Raw genomic sequence first — 17,515 nt, forward strand, 5'->3', positions numbered from 1 at the left:
TCCCTCCATCCATCCCTCCCTCCATCCATCCCTCCATCCATCCATCCATCCATCCATCCATCCATCCATCCATCCATCCATCCCTGCATTTATCCTTCCCATAGGAACCAATGGGTGTGGTTAACACCCTTTCTAATAGGTTTGAACATTCTGAACCAGAAAAGGAAAGTGGTCCCCGTGGTGATGGGGTTTTTTTTGGAGATGTTGAACCTTTCAGGCAACATCAGCTCTGGTGCTGACCACTCAAATCCTCTCTGTGTGCCCAGGCCACCCAAATCCTGTCCAGCACAGGTGATGCTCTACAAGGAGGACTCATCTTTTCTCCCATCTTATATTAAAGCTCTGCTGGGTCAAAGAGGCCCTGAAATGCCAACGTGAGAGCAGTAGAGGAGCAAGTTTGTGCATAGTTCCAGATGCTGGGACAACTGAGCTCATCTGGACCCCACACATGCTCTGTTTCACCCACCAAAAAAGCAATTTACAGGTTAAATTTGTACAGCCCACTGGAACAGCATGGTGAGGAGCCACATTCTGTTGTAGCAGGCAGAAAAGACATCAGTCTTTATTAAAGAGGGGAGGGAAATGGATTCACAAAGCATTCATCAGACAATGAGGTTTTGAACTCCAGGGGATTTAATTTCAGCATTGTTTGTGCAACCACGTTCCATCACAGGGAGGCTGAGCCAGAGGCTGTGCTGGGTCTTTCATCCCAGCCTTGCAGAGAAAGCCCCTGTTATGGGGTCACCAAACAGGGACCTTCAAACCCTTCCTCTCCATCCGAGAAAGCTCCGGGATGGAGATAATCAGGGGAAAAAAATGATGAAAAAAATGATGTTCCCCTTTGCCTGGCTCAGGGACACAGCTCAGGTCTGTGGCCTCTTGCAAAAAGGATTTTATTTCAGTTACCTGCAAAGAGAAGCTATGAGAAAAATGTGGCAGGTTCCTCTAGGGCTGGAGAAATGGGAGAGCTCTCACCCCAAGGTTTAATATTAACTGGACCCCTGCACATCTCTGAAAGGTTTGATTGTGCTCCTATCTCTGTTTAGGTATAAACACCCCCTCCAGAGCCACATTTCTGTGGCTAAAGCCTTGTACAGGTGAAAGTCCTCCTGGAGGGAGCTTTCTGGATGGTCACCAGGGTCAATAAAGAGATTTCTGTGTTGGCAACAGGAAGCCAAACCATGAGGTGCTGTGCAAGCACGGAACAAAAACATCATCCCAAAGCCTCTGATTAATGTTCTGGTGAAGAGAAAACAAAGGGAGGGTGGGCTGGGAGCAGAAGGGAACAAAGGAGCCCTGTTTGCTTGGGGAAGCTGGTGAGCAGCTCTTGGAGCTTTGGAGGATGGATGTGGTAGGAGCTCCTCTAGCAAAAGGCACTGGGATTTCAGTGCAAGGAAGGTTTGGCCTTCATACCCATCCCCTCTGGTGCTTTGGGTATCAAAAGCATCTTTGGTGAGGGCTGGGCTTGCTTCATGGGATGACAAATAAATTTCTTTCCTTGCTGTTTCAGTCATGTTTGTTTACCAAGTGGATCATATCTGGGATCAAGACAAGGCTGTTGGAAACACTCCTCTTGACTCATTTGTTCAGAGATGGCTTCACCCATGAGCCCTGAAGTTCTCATAATTTCTCTAAACACAGTCTGGCAGTGGGTGGATGAGTGTTCCTACCTCCAGCTAAATGCAGATTTCAAAACCAGGAGCTGAGGTTGTCTTGTTTGCCACTCGTGATGTACTCAAGGACTGGATTTTCCTCCCTTAAACTCCCTGCACTCAGCAAATCACCAGATAAGGAAGAAGTTGCAGTTTTCGTGGCTTGAAAAAAAGAGAGGGAAAGGTGGTGCCTTTGCTTTTCAGGAGCAAAGAGTTTCTACATGATCTTGATTTATATCATTTCACATATTGTTTGATGTGTGACCCATCTCAGAGTGACCCTTGAGCACGGAGAGTGGAGGAGCAGGACCAGAGATCTGTCCTGTTTGTCCTGTTGTATCCATGCTTGGGAAATTTCCATGCTTTGTCCATGCTTTCTGTGGATAGAGGGGAGGAAAGGAGACAGAAACTGTTCCTTGAGACCAGGAGGATACACAAAAAGACAAGAGGCCATGGTCTCAAGTTGTGCCAGGGGAGGTTTAGGTTGGACATTAGAAAGAATTTCTTGATGGAGAGGGGGATCAGGCATTGGAATGGGCTGCCCAGGGAAGGGGTGGATTCTCCATCCCTGGAGATATTTCCAAAGAGCCTGGATGTGGCACTGAGTGCCATGGGCTGGGAACCACGGGGGGAGTGGATCAAGGGTTGGACTTGAGGAGCTCTGAGCTCCCTTCCAACCCAGACAATTCTATGATTCTATGATCCTATGATTCTATGCAGAGCAACCTAAAAAATAAGAGGTTTGCTTGTCCTCCATTTTCATAGAATTCTTTTGGTTGTAAAAGACCTTAAACCAAACATGAACCCAGCACTGCCAAGGCCACCACTGCCCCATGGCCTCAGCACCACAGCTCCAGGGCTTGGAAATCCCTCCAGGAATGATGGGGACTCCACCACTGCCCTGGGCAGCTTTGGACTGACAACCCTTTTGGTGAAGAAATTGTTCCCAATATCCAACCTAAACCTCCCCTAACACAACCTGAGGTGGTTTCTTCTTGTTCTATGACTTATAACCTGGGAGAAGAGACAGAACCCCCCTGGCTCCAACCTCCTCTCAGGGAGTTGCAGAGATCCCTTCCAACCCAGCCAATTCTAGGATTCTATGATTCTGAGTTTCTGGACTCACTCACTGGGAAAGTTCATCCTTGGCAGCCCAGGAATGGATTTGGGGGATGGATGCAGAGAGATGGGGTCCATGTGGGGAGCCACCAGCACTGGTTCAACTTAGCCCAAGTGTTCTCCTCCTGCCTGTCCAAAGGCTCAGCTGCACCTTTCAGCTATGAAAGAAGAAGAAATACCTCGTGTGACCCACCTGGCAACACGTTCAGCATTTATTTGTGTAAACCAAGTCATATTGAAATACCCTCCCTGCAGGGGAGGAGCACCCCCTTTGCAAGAAGGACATCAAATGGGGAGGCTTCTGCTTCTGTTCATCACTTGGCCTGGTTGTTTCTCCTAAAACAGCAAAAAAAAAAAAAAAAAAAAAATTAAGAAAATCCTCATTTGTCTTCTCAATTGACTTTGTTGTTGACTTCCAGCTGCTTGGTCTAAGTGAAGATGTGCTCAGGGCTAATTTTGTGCTGATGACAGGCCACAAAGTATTTTATTTTGACAGTGGGGAGGAGATGCAGGGCTCTGACTGTAATTCTCTTTTCCAAGCTGTTCCAGGAGAAAATTAGTCTTATTTTTTAGTCTTTTTTTTTTTTTTTCATGACTGTTTAGACCACTGATACAGTCACAGTCTCTCCCCCGTGCTGGAAGAATTTCAATGCAGTGATTAGAGCAGACCATGGGTGGCTGGGACTTGATTTACCTGCAGTTATAATCCATGCCAGCAACTTTCCTCTTATTTAAATACATTCAGCTGATCTGGAAAGGTTGCTGCTGGTTTACCTACCCCAGAGCAGGCAAACACAGCTATTGTGCAAACAGGCAAACTGTTTCTTGACTTAGCAGACAAAAGGTATCTTGGTCCCTAGTTGCTGGGTAACATTAAAAATCCACATTTTCCCCCTCAATGATCTCTTCAGGGCTCCCAAACCCACCACTGCTCATCCTGCAGGGATGGACACCTTGCATGGGTTGGGAAAAAAAAAAAGAAAAAAGGTGAAGGAGAGGTTGAAACACGGAGGATGTAACAGCAAAAGAGCTCAGCAAGTTCTCCCTGGAAATGTTATCATGGTAAAATAATTGTGTCTAAGGAGAGGCTTGGAATCAACACCCTCCTCACACTCTTTAGAGGCACAAAGCCTGGGAGAAAGAGTTAGGAAAAAGCACTTTAATGAAAATATTTGCAGCACAAACACAGGAAAGCACCATTCTCCCTCCTGGTTGCCCTGCATTCCCTGAGTATTTGCAGGGGCAAAACAATAGCCTGTCCTTTTCCACCCTTCCTTCCCCTCTCCCAAGCCTGCTCGGATGCTCTGGGGCTTGGGGGAAGCCACAACAGGGATTTACCTCCCTCCAGCTTCACTGCCAGGACAGACAGACAGACAGACAGACAGACAGAGATGTCTTGGCTCGCTTCCTGCCAGATGTCTTCTAGATAAATTTGGCCTTGATTTTTTTTTTTTTTTTTTTTAATCAGGCTTCATTTTCTTCATTTTACAAACTGGAGATTAAATCACAAATCAGAGAATCCCAGACTGGGTTGGGCTGGACGGGACCTTCAGGTTCATCCCATTCCAACCCCCCTGCAGTGAGCAGGGACACCTCTCATCAGACCAGGTTATCCCAAGCCCCATCCAACTCCATTCAAAGCCCCAAATCAATTTGGCCTTGATTTTTTTTTTTCTTTAATCAGGCTTCATTTTCTTCATTTTACAAACTGGAGATTAAATCACAAATTAGAGAATCCCAGACTGGGTTGGGTTGGAAGAAACCTTCAGGATCATCCCATTCCAACCCCCCTGTAGCAGGGACACCTCTCATCAGACCAGGTTATCCCAAGCCCCATCCAACTCCATTCAAAGCCCCAAATCAATTTGGCCTTGATTTTTATTTTTTTTTTTCCTTAATCAGGCTTCATTTTCTTCATTTTACAAACTGGAGCTAAAATCATGAATCAGAGAATCCCAGACTGGGTTGGGCTGGAAGGGACCTTCAGGTTCATCCCATTCCAACCCCCCTGTAGTGAGCAGGGACACCTCTCACCAGCCCAGGTTATCCCAAGCCCCATCCAACCCTATTCACAGCCCCAAATCAATTTGGCCTTGATTTTTTTTTTTTTTTTCCTTAATCAGGCTTCATTTTCTTCATTTTACAAACTGGAGATTAAATCATGAATCAGAGAATCCCAGACTGGGTTGGGTTGGAAGGGACCTTCAGGATCATCCCATTCCAACCCCCCAGTAGTGAGCAGGGACACCTCTCATCAGACCAGGTTATCCCAAGCCCCATCCAACCCTATTCACAGCCCCAAATCAATTTGGCCTTGATTTTTATTTTTTTTTTCCTTAATCAGGCTTCATTTTCTTCATTTTACAAACTGGAGATTAAATCACAAATCAGAGAATCCCAGACTGGGTTGGGTTGGAAGGGACCTTCAGGTTCATCCCATTCCAACCCCCCTGCAGTGAGCAGGGACACCTCTCACCAGCCCAGGTTATTCCAAGCCCCATCCAACCTGGGCTGAGACATTTCCATGGAAGGGGTTCAGGTCTCCAAGCCTTGCTCCAACCCCTCCATCCAGATGTGTCACGGGTTACATCAGCATTTAATCAGCTGATCTTTGCTCTTCCCCAAAAAGCCAGCCAGGGAGGAATGTGCTGTGCTTTCACCATTCCCTGCCTTCTTTCCCAAACCTCCCTCTGCTTCCCTTCCCACCCATGAGCACGTCAGGAAAAGCAGAAAAAAGCACCAGCCCCAAAATGCTCTGACACATCAGGGAGGAACGAGATGCACTCTGGAACAAAACCAGAGCCATGGCTGGGTCACCAGAAAAAATCAGGCAAAAGACTTCCCTGCTGTGAAACTGGGAGGGGCAAAAGGGATTTTCTTCTGCCAAAAATCCCTGTTTTCTGGGAGGAAGGTAATAAGAGAATCCCAGAATGGTTTGGGTTGGATGGGACCTCTAAAGCTCACCTGGTCCAAGCAGTCAGCAGGAGCATCTTCAACTCCATCAGGTTGCTCAGAGCCAACCTGACCTGGAATGTTTATAGGGATGGGGCATCTCCCACCTTTCAGGGCAACCTGTGCTGTAAAACATCTGTGTTAGATGTAGTCTGAATCTCCCCTCTTTGTTTAAAGCCATCACCCCTTGTCCTCTCACTGAAAACCCTACTAAAAATTCTGTCCCCATCTTTCTTCAGTTTTTGAAAGGTCCCAAGAAGGTCTCCCTGGAGCCTTCTCTTCTCCAGGCTGAGCAACCCCAACTCTCTCAGCCTTTCCTATGATCATTCCATCACTCTGATCATTTTTTTTTTATAGAATCATAGAATCTTAGAATTGGCTGGGTTGGAAGGGAGCTCAGAGCTCCTCAAGTCCAACCCTTGATCCACTCCCCCCGTGGTTCCCAGCCCATGGCACTCAGTGCCACATCCAGGCTCTTTTGAAATATCTCCAGGGATGGAGAATCCACCCCTTCCCTGGGCAGCCCATTCCAATGCCTGATCCCCCTCTCCAGCAAGAAATTCTTTCTAATGTCCAACCTAAACCTCCCCTGGCACAACTTGAGACCATGGCCTCTTGTCTTGCTGAGAGTTGCCTGGGAAAAGAGCCCAACCCCCCCCTGGCTCCAACCTCCTTTCAGGGACTTGGAGAGAGTGATGAGGTCTCCCCTGAGCCTCCTCTTCTCCAGCCTCAACACCCCCAGCTCCCTCAGCCCTTCCTCACAGCATTTCTGCTGGATCCCTTCACCAGCCCAGTTGCCTCCTTTGGACCTGCTCCAGCACCTCAAGCTCCTTCCTGAGCTCAGGGGCCCAGAACTGGACACAGGACTCAAGCTCTGGCCTCCCCAGGGCTGAGCACAGGGGCAGAATCCCTTCCCTGGACCTGCTGGCCACGCTCTTCCTCAGCCAGCCCAGGATGCCATTGGCCTTCTTGGCCACCTGGGCACACTGCTGCCTCCTCTTCAGCTTCCTGCCAATCCCAGCTCCCTTTCTGCCACTCTCTGCCCAGCCTGGAGCTCCCCATGGGCTTCTTGTGTTGAACCTCATCCCCTTGGGATCAGCCCAACTCTCCAGTCTCTCCAGGTCCCTCTGCAGAGCCCTCCTGCCTTCCAGCTGATCCACACTCCCCCCAGCTTGGGGTCACCTGTGAATTTGCTGCTGATGGACTCAATCCCCTCATCTAAATCATCAATAAAGATATTGAACAGAACTGGGCCCAACACTGATCCCTGGCCAACTCTGGAGCTGATGCTGTGGTTATGGACTGGTCACCCCTCTCCCTCTCTTCCCACTCCTGCAGGAAGCTGCAGCACCTCCTTCACTCTCCCCCCCCCCCAAATAAAAAACCAAACCATCATCTCCTTGAAGACTTTGCACGTGATGCCCTTCTGCATCACCAGATCTCCAGTCTCAAACAAAAAACCCATCATTTCTGGGGCAATTTTCTCCCTTTCCACAAGGGAAACGCTTTGAGGTGGGAAATCTGTCCATGCCTGAAACTCACCCATGGTTTGAAGCATCAGAGCTGAGCTGGGTCCTAATGGAGCAGCTTAAAAAGTGCTCCCATGCTGTGCCACTGGAATAAGAAGGTTTTTAATGAGGTTTTTAGAGGTGCATCATTTTTTGAACCAAATTCAGATGCAGATATAACAGGGAGGACTGAGCCCAGCAGAAATCCCAACTCTGATGAAAGGAAAAGGTTTAAAACATCTCTGAGGGTGCCAGGCTCTAAGCAATGGGATCAGGAGCTTTGAAACAACTTGAAAACAACTTTTCCCCATCCAGAACTGCATCTGTTTTCCTAGAAGCTGCCTTGAAACCCAGATGAAATTTCTTTCTTCCTTTCCCTCAGCTGCTCCATGGTTTTTTCCTTTTTTTTTTTTTTTTTTTTATTTTATTTTTTTTTTGACACAGCAGAGCAGCCAAAGTGCTGCTCACAGTGGGGAAAGACAATCTCCCTGCTCCTCATTCTTCTCCTCACAGCTGCTTGGAGGTGGCTTGAAAAGAAAACCTTCCCCAAGCCTCCATCCCCAGCAGGAGCCTGTGTCAGATTCCGCAGGCCAAGTCAGGGAAATATCCTGAAAATGTGCAAACTCTGGTCCTTTTCTGAGGCCTTTTTCCTCAGCAACTGGCTGGTGAAAAGCAAATCACTGGCTGATGTTAGGAGCAGCTGCAATGTTTCTGGAACCTGATGAGTTGGAAGAATATTTTCTCCCAGTGCCAGAAGGAAATATTTTTCTCTGTGGTCTTACAAATGGCTGAAACCTCTCTGCTGAAATTAAAAGGACAGCACCTTTTTTTTACACCCCAGGGTGTAAAATTCAACCCTGGTCTTTAAAGCCTGCCAAAGCCACAAAGACCTAAGGTCATGGCTTTATTTTCTGCCCCAAAATACCTGCATCTGTCCCAAAACCCCCCAGCACATCCACCCTCCAGCCTGTGGGAAAAGGCATCCTCAAATTCTTCAACAGACCCAGCAACCAGGCAGGGCCTGAAATGTTCCCCCAGGATGGATTTTCATCAGGATTTAAGATAATCACTGCTCTGAGGGGCTTTTGCAGGACTGCAAGGAAAAAGGGTTTGGCAAACAGCTCCTGGGATTGCTGCCTGGACTCTGCTTCTCTTCTGCTGGGGGTGTGGATTGTCATGTTGGATCAGACAATATTCTGTTTTTTTCTTGCCTCCAGGTAATTTATCCCTGCTGCTGGGTGCAGTTTCTTGGGTTATTTCTGCTCCTCTTAGGGGAAAAATGGTTGCTAGTGAGATGTTGGCTGTGTCTGGCTGGGTAAAGATGAGCTGCTGGCATCTGCCTTGCACTTGCTTGCTAAGTTGACAGTGAAATTCCCTCCTTTTGCACAGTTTAGACCATGCAGACCTCCAGGGTGGGCTCTGAGCACTGGGCAAGACGGTGGAAAATGGCCACTTTGCAGAAAAAAATAATAAAAAAGCTCCACTGGTGAAGATTTTGCCATCTTGCATCAAAAAATTCCCACCAAGGATGCAGTTGGGTTTTGTCCCCAGGGCTGGGCAGCCCTGGACATCTTTTTCTCCTTGATTCATCCAAGTTGCCACAATGAAGAAAACAAATCCTGAAAACAAATCCTCCAAACATTCATCCTTCCCTTAAAGAGCTACAACACAAAGAGCCTGCACCAGGATGCCCATGGATGAGGTCCATGGGTCTTGTCCTGTAATGCTTGGGAGATCAGAATCTCCTCTAAGACCAAGAGCAGGTGATGAAAGAGGATGGAAAAGCAAAGAATGGGTGGCTTGGAAAAGGCATATTTACAGGAATAGGAAAAATCAGGAGGGTTCAAAGCCCAAACCTGCACCTGATCTTTTTCATCCTCCTCCATCCACCCAGGTGGGAACAACTCTCTGTGGAAGACATCCTTCCTAGCAGGCTCTGGGACATGATTGCCTTCCATAAAAATATCCATATAAATATCCATATAAATATCTGAGAAATAAAAATATAAATGATGTATTTTCCCTTCTGACCAGCTGCCAAGTGGGGATTTACTGGTGCCCAGTTAACAGCAGCCCAGGGAATTTGGGGTCTAACTTCTGAAGGTCTTTTTATTTTAGGTACAACCCCTGTGCCTGTGGGGTTTTTATGTACATTTTGCTCCCCAGGAGGGACAATTTCCAGACACCCTGGTGAGAGGAGGAAGGTGGAGATGGTGTGTGATGAATATGGGGGTTAGAACCAAGATGGGTGTTGGTCTCTGCTCCCAAGGAACAAGTCACAGGACAAGAGGAAACAGCCTCAAGTTGTACCAGGGGAGGTTTAGGTTGGGTATTTGGAACAATTTCTTCTTGGAAAGGGTTTTCAGCCCCTGGCTGCCCAGGGCAGTGGTGGAGTCCCCATCATCCCTGGAGGGATTTCCAAGCCTTGGAGCTGTGGTGCTGAGGCCATGGGGCAGTGGTGGCCTTGGCAGTGCTGGGTTCAGGGTTGGACTGGATGCTCTGAAAGGTTTTTTCCAACCAAAACGATTCAATAATTCTTTGAAGTTGGCCATTTGCTGCCCTTCTGGAGCATTTTCCAACCCCCACAGCACAGTGTGAAACACCCTATGGCTTTCCCAACCCCTTTGCCTCTCCCAGAACCAATTTTTTGGGCAGCACCACGAGGGATTCAAGGCTTTTCCTTCGAGTACGAGTGCCCCAAATTTTTCCCTTGGCCACAAGACCCCTTTCCTCCCCCCCCCACCCCCAAATCCACCCCCCGGGCTCACCCCACTGCGGAGGGGTTTGTTGGCAGCCGGGCTCATCCTTTTAGGGACACCCCGAAAAAGACAGACTGCAAGCTTTTAGGTGCAGCCTGTCTCCTCCTCCTTCTCCTTTTTCTTCCTCCTCCTCCTCCTCCTCCTCCTCCTCCATCCGCTCTCCGGGGCGGAGCCGCCCGCCCCAGCCCCCGCCCCGCACCCGGGAGCGGGTGGCGGAGCCGAGCCCGAGCCGTGCGGGGTTGCGGGGACAGGAACGGGGACAGGGACAGGGAAAGGGACAGGGAAGCGGTGGATCCACCTCCTTCCTTCCTTTCTTTCTTTTTTCCTTCCCTCCCGGCCCCTCCGCTGCCCCCATCCCACCCTCTGCCCAGGGATCGGCTTCGCTGCCGGGAGGGGAAATTTCTCTCGGGAGGGTTCCCCCCCGCCCCCGGGGCTTGGCGAGCTGGAGATTTGCCCAGTGACAGCAGGTAAAGGGGGGGACTGGGTGGACTGGGAGGAGGGGGTGACCTTGTGTATCCCCCACTGCCCTGCCTGAGCGGAGTGGGGGGTGTAGGGTCCCCTTCTGGGGGGTGGGTGGGGGGTGATGCTGAGGGTGGGTGAGGGTAAGGGGGGCATGGGGTGTGTGACATGTACCAGGTTTAACCCCCAAAAGGTGCTGTGTTGTCCAAAAAGGTGGTTTTTTTCCCCCAAAAGCTGTTGCCTTATGCCTTCTTTGCCCTTTGTGCCCCCCCTTCCCCTCCCTGCTCCACTGTGTCCCTTCCCCTGTGGATAACCTGGCTGAGAGCATCCCAAGCAAAGTTGGGATGTGATGGGGTGTGGGGGGGGCATGGATAGGCACCCGTATGGGGAGAGGTTCCAGGATACCCCTTTGGGTCTCCAGGACCCCTCCTGTGTCCAGTTGCCAAGGTAGAAGATCCAGCCACCCCCTTTCCTTCTTCAGCCCCTACTTGTTTGAGAGGTCACACTTCATTTTTAGCCCCCTCCCCTCAAAAGAATGGTTTCTGCAGTATCCTGCAGCCCCAGGGATTGTCCAGAGCTTCAAAATCCTGAGGCAGCAAAATCCCAAGAGGGATTTATTGCCACTTACCCACCCTGAGCTGGAGGAGCACCTTGCACCCATCCAGCACCCAAGGTTTCCTAGCACCCTCTGAGGATGGGATAGGGCTGACCTGGATGGCTTTTGGGGACATTCCCCAGGAGCAAAGCTTTGTGTTGTGGACCCCAAATTCCTTGCTACAGGACTGAGAAGAGAGGGTGGATGTGGAAGGTGAATTTGTCCTGATGCTTGGCAAAGAAACAGCTCGGAAAAAAGAGTAATTCAGGAAGAAGAGGTGGGAAGGGGGGATGGTGGAAATCTCCTTGCTGTTTTAGTGCAGCTCTTTCCCAAGTCTTGTGTATTCACTGCCTAGAAAACTGGGCGTTGTGGAGTTGCAGTGGAAATGTGAGCTTTTCCCTGGAAAAGGTCTGGGGTAGCAATTCCTGGTGTTGGAAGCTGTGAAATTTCACCCTGGCGAGCTGGAAATGGGGATTCTTCAGCCAGAAAAAAAGCAAAAAAAAAGCCCAAAAACCCACAACCAACCCCAAACAAACTGACTTTGTCAACCTCACCATGGGTTTTCAGGGGTGGGTCCATCCAGCCACTCTTATTACTTGTAATCCTGTTGGCTTAAGGGTTATTTTGGGGCTGGAAAGGGATTATGGAGAGACGATGGGAATAGGCACGGCCACGCTGCCTGTGGAACTCAAAAAAAAAATAATAAAAACCTGAATTATGGTTCTCCTCGCTGGCTCTTTGTCCCTGTATGATGGAAAACAAGTGCTGGCTCAGGAAACCCAGAGAGGTTTTTTTTTTTTCTGTTAGAAAGTTGGGCTGTGCATGGAGAATGTTAACCTGGCCACGCTGCTGGGATGCTGTGATCTCCTCTCTGCTGCCAGGGAATTTCAGACTGTTGCTTATTAGCAAAAGTTAGACTGGTGATTATTTCTAAAGAGTTGTTTTGGGTTTTTTTTTTTTTGTTATTTTTTTTTTTTTTTTTTTTTTGAGGGGGAAAAGCTTATCCTTCTTGCTTTCTTACAAACTGCCAGCTTGCACTTGGCAGGAGGGACGCTGGAGTAAATGGCTTTCCTGCCTCACATTTTTGCCTGGCCTGTCTGTTTTATGTTCACCCATCATCAGATTGCTAGGGAAAACAATCCATGAATACATTACACAGCCTTTAGCCACCTGAGCAGGGATGCATCCTGCATTTTTAAAGCTTTTTTGAAGGGATTTTCCTCCATCAAACCTCAGAGCATCTTCACGCCGGTGGCCCAGCAGCAGAATATTCAGCTGCAGAATATTTCCCCCTGCTTGAGAAGATGCTTTTCAGCAGCAAAGCTCAGCTCTGCTTTGAGGCAGAGTTAATTTTAGAGTGGGTGTCTCTTTCAAGCTGTACTTTTTTCTGTTAAATAAGCATGTTCTGCACGTTACCAATCGTCCCTGCAATGAATTCAGAACTCGAAGGGAGAAGCATGACTGATGTTTGTCTTGTGAGTTGACAATGAGCAGCACAAAGAAAATGAGTTCTGGTGCAATCAATTTCTTTGCTGTCGGGTTGTAGATGTGGAAGCTGCAGGCTTGGAATTAATGAGAAAGACTTGAGTTTTTTTGCAAAGCAGCAAATCCCTCTGTTGAACCTGGAAGGTTCCGTGGAAGTACTGAACCACCTGCCCAAAGGGTATTTGGGGCACTTTTAGCCATCAAGTGCCCCAAATCTGAACTCAAGTAGAATGGTTTGGGTTGGAAGGGATCTTAAAGATCATCTGGTTCCAAAAACTCCTACCATGGGTAGGGACACCTCCCACTAAACCAGGTTGCTCCAAGCTCCATCCAACCTGGCCTTCAACACTTCCAGGGATGGAAGTACCAACATTAAAATTTTCCTGGTGTTTCACAGTGCCCAAATCAGTACATTTAGGGTTTTTTGGGTGTTTTTTCTAATGGTCACCTTGTGGTTGAGGTCAAGATGATGCTAGCAGGTGGCTCCATTCACTTTGTTCTTTGCTTTGAAGCACTTTGATGCTCACAGGTGGTGGAAGATGGATCTGGGTCCCCTTTTTAACAGGCACACCTGGGACAAGGGGGAATATTTTCCTTGAATTCACTTTGTGAGTCTTCCCCAGAGTGAAGATAAAAGGGAATGGTTGCACCTTTGAAATCCTCGTGACATTGGTGCAGAGGCTTTGGGTGTGAAGGTGTTCTGGCTAAAAATCCCCAGTGTTGGGTTGGATGTGGATGAGCACTTAGGGCTCCACCTGGAAGCAGCTTCCTTATAAAGATGAATTGTAGGAAGATAAATCCCCTGGAGGCTGAAGCTGGTCTGAAACCCCTTTATCTTGAGAAGATGTGATCCTGAGAAGCCACCCTTCTGTCCCAAAGCCCTGTAAGGAGATGCTTTGCACCTTTTTGCTGATGCTGACGGGCTCCACCTGGCAGGAATTTGGCTGTGGCCATAAAGAGATTTTCCTGAGGCTCCAGCAGCTGATCAGTTTGCTTTGTGGAGACTAAAGGAGGGGGGAAAAAGCTCATCCCCATGCAGAAAAAATGGGGATGCTGTTGGTGTGAGCTGCTTTGGGTTTTGCTGGTGCCAACTGGAGCTGTTGTGGGGTGAGTGGTGACTCTCAGCCTCTCCTCTTGGGGTTTGCTCCCCAAAATCCCTGCACAGAGCTGGCTGGGAAGTTTATTCCTTCTGCTCAGGAGAGGGCAGTGTCACCCAAATCAGCTGCATCCTTAACCATGCTAAAATACCCATGGAGATGATGACAGCTTCTGCCCACCCAGGGCTCCAGCAGGGTCTTGTTGGGGTGGGCATGGGGGACCTGGCACATCATTCCCTCTCCTTTCTTCCCCAAGTGAAATTTTCCTTTTTTTAGCTTTCCCTGAGCCTGAGCTGGTGTTTAAGAGACCTTTGATGCAATGTTCTAAACATGATGCAAGGGGAAAAAAAGGATTTTAAAGCCTGTTTATAGCAGTTGCTTGTGCCTGCCAGCCCCTTGATAAAAAACGATTAGATACAGAGATTTAATGTGTTTCTTGACTTTCCTAAAAAAAAAAAACAAAACACCCAAAAGCTGCACACTGGTGTTTGGCTTTACTGCTTTTTTTTTTTTCCTCTTAACCACTGTCATCCCTTCACTTCCTCCAAAAATACCCAGAGATACTGGCAGGACAAGTGCCTGGTTAAATAGTCTGTCATTGCTCAATAACCTGGAGAGAAAAAAAAAAAAAAAAAAGAAGCCTTATTTTTGTATGTATTTAAATATTTGCATAAGGTTCCTGCCAAGGAGTGGTTTCAAGGTACAGAGTGTTCCCCTGAAGGGTGTTCAAACAAGGACCTTCTTGGGTGGCAACTGGAAATTTTTCTCTGCTCCTGCCTATCTCCATGCATTGTGTATTTCCACATCCTGAATCCATTCCATCTTGGGATTCAGCTCTGTCTCTTTTACCCACCTGGTAAAGGAGGATCAGCTTTATGAAAAAATGTTTCTTTTGTGACTATTCTATTTTTTTTTAATTTTTTTTTTTTTTTTTTTGGATGGGATTTGTGATCCAGGTCTTGCTGGATCCGGAATGTTCACCCCTTTTTCCTGCTGGATGGGGATAGAAGGGAGGGAAATAGCATCTCACTTGGGGTGATGAAGAAATCTGGACACTGATTCCATCCCCTGGCTCCCACATCCCTACAGAGTCCTGCTGGTGGCTGATCTCTTCCTTGAAAATAGCTTGTGCTGCTTTTAATGGAATTCCTTAGTCACAACAAAATTAAATCCTCCTCCTGAATCCTCCTCCTCCTCCTCTCTATCCCCTGTGTCCTCTGCATCATCAGCTGCTCAGGGGTTTGGGTTTTCTGGGGACCAGGTCCAAGCTGCTGGATCCTGGAGGTCTTGGGGGTACCAGACTGGAAGTTGAGGCTTTCCTTGTCTGGGAATGCTCAAAAGGATCTGTTTCACTTTCAGATTTGCCATGTGGCACTGTGCTAAAGCAGCTTTTCTCTTGCACTTTTCCCCTTAAAAGCCAGCTTGCCTTGAATTTATTTATTTTTATTTATTTATTTTAAATCCCATCGTTTCCCTTAAAACTCTGTTGTACCTCAGACAACCTCTTTCCAAAGGTCTGCTCCCTGCCTTTTGCTTCCCTTCCCTTCTGGATGAGCTAAAAGCAAAATTCCCCCTCCCCACCCCCCAGCCTGAGCTGAGATGCACAGGACAGAAATATTCTGCTTTTAGCAGCCCTGAGCTTCACGTTTGCTCAGGTTGCTTGGGGAAAGCCCCAGACTTCAACAGCCCGAGGTGAAGAGCAGAATTGCCTTTAAAAAAAGCTATTTTGGGGGCAGCATTTAAAATATTATGGATTGGCTGCACCTCTCAAAACTGGAGCCACAATATTGGGTTGGCACTTGGGCCACTTCCTTTGTAGTGAGGAAGCTCTTGGGTTGATGCTCATACATCAGATTTCCTGAGGCTGAAATTAAGTCAATGCTGCTGCAAAATCTCAGCAAAGCAAATAAAATTAATTTGGTTTTGAGAGGTGGAGGTGGCTGCAGCCATGTGGGGAGCACCTGGAGCTTGGCACCCAAGTGGGTGCCTGGGGGGGTGTTGCACGATGCTCCATGAGGTTTTTTTTTGGGAAGCATGGCTAATCCAGTAGGAGCTTGGAGAGGATTTGAGGCTCAAGCTGAGGCTTTTTCTTCTTCTAAATTTTCTAAATATTCTAAATATTCTAAATAGAATTTTACCACGAGGGCAAAAATCAGGGAGCAAAGGGTAGGCTTGGCCCATCCAAGGTGTCCCTTGGGTATGACCCCATCTGAAAGCTGTGCCCTGGCTGGGTTAGCTCTTTCCTGAGAAAACCTTGGAGAAAACCATCCCTGAAAAAACCTGGGATGTATTCAGGATCCTGATTTCAGTCCCCTTGCTGTGCTCAGTGTGGTTCCATCAGGCTGCCAAGGGGCAAGGTGGGGCTGGGGGCTTCCCAGGTGCTACTGGTGCCCAAATCCTGGCTCTGGGATGGATAAAGAAGGTTTAGTTTTTTTCATAGGGTTTTACCCTGGTGGTGAGGTCACCCTATGGTATTTGGGTGGATTTGGTTGTGTTTGGGTTTTTTGGGGGTTTAGGGTGGGTTTTCCTTTTGGCAAGAGGTTATTAATGCATTCCTTGGGGTTCAAGTGTTTCTTGTCTGTCTCAGCTGTTGGTGTAGAAAGGAGTCATCCAACTGTTTGGCCTTTCTTTGGAGACAAAAAAAAAAAGGCTTTTTGGGGAGAAAAAGTGTGGATTGAAAACCTGTGTTTTTCTTTCTTACCCACCTACTTTCTTGGGTGAAGAAGCCCCTTAAAGAAGTTTCTTGGGGCTGTCAAGTGGGTGATGTTTTGTAGGCAGCTGCCTGATCCAGCAGTGGTTATGTTTGCAGGTATTGTGGGATTTTTGGTGTCAATCTCCCTTAATTATTATTCCTAATTATTATATAATAATTATTATTATAATAATTATTATTAATAATTATTCCTGCATCACCTCGAGGAGACTTTAAACCATCAGTCAAGCAGTTGGAAACCCAGCAAACAGGGAGGGCTTTGTGTCCTGGGCTGGGTGTCCAGGCAGAAATCCAGCTATAGGATTTGCTCTGTTTCTCACAAGCTTTTTTGGGTTGGGATTTCTCCATCCATGGGCATCAGGAGTCCTTGGCCTCTCGGGGTGGTTTGTGAGGAGCTCTGGAATTTCTCAAGCCCAAGAGGTAAGGTGAGACCTGTGGCTTCTCAAAATACCTATTTTTAGGTACATTCCTGTTCACGTGCAGCTCATATTCCTCATGAAGGATTGCTCTGCACTCAGGACACTCAACTTGGAAGCCCTGTTTTCCATTTTTTTTTTTTTTTTTTGCAGATATTAAAACGCTCGCCAAAAAAAAAAAATATTATATATTATGCTCACTTGTTGGCTCTTATAAACTCCTGAACCATTTGCAACATTGCACTGGATGCTCTGTAAATATGTAGTGATGTGAGGCTCTTATTTTCGGGGTGGGTTACCCCCCTTGCTTCTGTTTTTTCTTTGGGCAAAGAGCTGGTGTCTGGCAGCCTGCGAGCTCCTGGCAGAAGCTGGGAGGCAGGATCTGTGCTAAAAACCAAGCAGCTAAACTCGTGTTTAGCTCTGAGTTAATCAGTGAAATGCAGAGTGCTTGCAGTCCTCCTTCAAAGCCTAATTTAAAGTGCAAGGTTGACAGCTCAGCTGGAGATCCTTTCCCTTATCACGAGCGTTCCCTAATCCGTCTCCCGATGCGTACGGGGGGATTTTTTTTGGTTTGGATCTCCAGGCTCTGGCTCTCCAGAGGGTTCTGTGTTCAAGGAATGCAGCGTGTTTGTGAGTAGGACAGCTTGTAGATGGTAAAATGTTCATGTAGCTGGGAGGAAAGTGGGTTCTGGTGTCTCTGAGGCTGTCGGGCAAGGTCACGCAGCTGCGGAGCCGCGCGGTCCCGAAACACCAACCCTGC

General features: G+C 47.9%; 1 protein-coding gene and 1 long non-coding RNA gene across 3 annotated transcripts in view; both read left to right on the plus strand.

The window, feature by feature from the left end:
- Positions 1-9,597, plus strand: part of LOC139806273 (uncharacterized) — a 45,563-nt gene extending 35,966 nt beyond the window's left edge. The window contains exon 7 of the long non-coding RNA XR_011730217.1: positions 9,350-9,597. This is a non-coding gene — a long non-coding RNA (uncharacterized lncRNA). The remainder of the gene's footprint in view (positions 1-9,349) is intronic.
- Positions 9,598-10,151: 554 nt separating this feature from the next.
- GDPD5 (glycerophosphodiester phosphodiesterase domain containing 5) overlaps positions 10,152-17,515 on the plus strand; it is a 233,522-nt gene continuing 226,158 nt past the window's right edge. Inside the window, exon 1 of one of the 2 annotated variants that reach the window (XM_071764477.1) lies at positions 10,152-10,457. The gene's annotated coding sequence lies outside the window, so the exon portion shown is untranslated. The remainder of the gene's footprint in view (positions 10,458-17,515) is intronic. The other variant, XM_071764297.1, reaches the window with a different exon arrangement.

This window comes from Heliangelus exortis, chromosome 1, assembly GCF_036169615.1.
Source record: "Heliangelus exortis chromosome 1, bHelExo1.hap1, whole genome shotgun sequence".
NCBI classification, from domain to species: Eukaryota; Metazoa; Chordata; class Aves; order Apodiformes; family Trochilidae; genus Heliangelus; species Heliangelus exortis.